Genomic DNA, 2,223 nt, shown 5'->3' with positions numbered 1-2,223 from the left:
AATAACCACAGTAATATTCTTTACTTCTATGAGCTAAATTTTTCTTTTTAGCTCCCATATATGAATGAGAACATGCAGCATTTATCTTTCTGTGTCTGACTTTTTTACTTAACATTATGTCCTCCTCCAGAATCATGCATGTTGCTGTGAATGCTAACTGGGAACCAAATTAGTTTCACTAGTTACAGTTATGATATTTAGACAACTCATGTACAGGATTAGAGAACTAGAGAATTGATGTATAGGGCAGGTCAAATAACTCTGGACTACAGAGATGATCTTGTCAACTCTGGTTATTTTGACTCTGCAGATGAAAATGTATTTTTGGTTCTAAAATTAAATGATTTAATATTTCAAGTCATTCTTACAAAAATCAGTAATAGAATAATATAAAATTTAAGAGAAACAAATGCCAATTTATGCCTTTATTAGTAAAGATAAAACAATGATTGTGTAGGTAATGACTAGGAAGAAACAGTATGATAGTACCTTTGTACTATCATAGTAAAGTCTTGTGTTTTGTTGACCATGATAAGTTCAGCATGTGTCAACACCCTGATCATGCCGCTAAAAATATTATCATGACATGGTATTAAGTTGTATCAATCCAATATCATGTCCATATAAAGAATGTTAGTCACCCCATCTACTAGGCATTCACATTTGAAATATTTTCTCTAATACTATACACCACAAGGTAACAGAGTCATTGGAAAATAAGTGTATGTTCAGAACAATGAAGTGTCTGAAAACTCTAACCCGTGAGGAGAGATTAGAGGAACTTGGTGAATTTAGTCTGGAGATAAAAAGATTTAAGAGATCTGGGTGCAGTCGCCCATGCCTCTAATTCCAATGCTTTGGGAGGCTGAGTTGGGGGATTGCTTGATTTTGAGATTAGCCTGGACAACACAGTGAGACCCCCATATCTACACAAAAATTAGCTGGGTGTGATGAAGTGTTCCTGTAGTCCTGGCTAATTGGGAGGCTGAGGTGGGAGGATTGCTTGAGCCCAGGAGGTCAAGGCTGCAATGAACCATGATCATGTCACTGCATTCCAACCTGGGCGATGGAGCAAGACTCTGCCTCAAAAAAAACAAAAATACTTCAGAGAGCCATAATAGATGCTTTTAAATATTTGTGTAGCTATTCTATTGGAGAAAGAATAGATGATTATATATATTCTACATATCTTTCAGACATCATTAGTATGTATTAATTTACGTTTTAGTGAAGCAGTTGCTAGCTTCTTAGATTCTTGGAATAATAAATGATCTGCAACGATAGATTAGGCAAACAGATCACATTATGAAAACATCTTTAGTAGAAATATTTGAGTAGCAGACAATTCATTTTCTGTAGTGAATATTTGGTGAGCACGTGTTCAACAGTGAAGTATTCATAATTTTGAGATGGACTTTAGAAAAAAATCACAATGAAATTGGTAAAATTAATCATGTGCTGAAATTACTTGAGTGACTGTCCACGAATAACATGTGAAGAAATATTGAGGCATGCAGTCTTAAAGCAGGACTGGAATATGATTCTTGCTGAAGAATCTAAACAAATCTGAGACCTCTGTTCAATATAGGCTCCATATAGGATACTATCTCATTATCTCATCTACTTGATTGCAACATTTTTGGGCATCTTTTAATGCAAAGAGATAAATAGCTTTAAGTTCAGAGTTAGCAACGAATGAATCATTTGAGGAGGATGTGGAGTTAGAGAGAAAAAAGGCACACAAAAAGAAGGAGGTAATAAGAAAACTGAGTCATAAGAGTGACTAAGGAAGTAGAGGTGCAAACCTCATGTATCTGAGAGTATAAAAAAGACGAGGTCATGAGACCTTCTATTGGGTCACCAGAATTGACGGTAAATATAATGCCCTAAATAATGGTTTACAATCTCAGTTTTACAGAAGCAGCTGTGCTGTCATTTAAAATAGTTTTCTTTGCTCTTTTTACTCCTCAGTCACTTGGTACAAAATCCTGAGGCAACCTGAATCGGTCTCTATTACTTGCAATCTAAGGAATCCTAATTAGTATATACCTTTAAGTTCAAATTTTTTTTTTTGAGAGGGGTAGAATGTGATCAGCATAGAGTCTAAGAAAAGCAATGGAAGAGCCAGGCATTAATGGAAACATAAAATTAATACATTCAGAACATTTTCTAATTCCATCACTTCTCACCCAACATTGGGCTGATTTCTTTCCAAATAGCAGT

This window comes from Symphalangus syndactylus, chromosome 22 (assembly GCF_028878055.3).
Source record: "Symphalangus syndactylus isolate Jambi chromosome 22, NHGRI_mSymSyn1-v2.1_pri, whole genome shotgun sequence".
NCBI lineage: Eukaryota > Metazoa > Chordata > Mammalia > Primates > Hylobatidae > Symphalangus > Symphalangus syndactylus.
The sequence above is the reverse complement of the archived record's forward strand: the minus strand, read 5'-3'. Positions refer to the sequence as shown.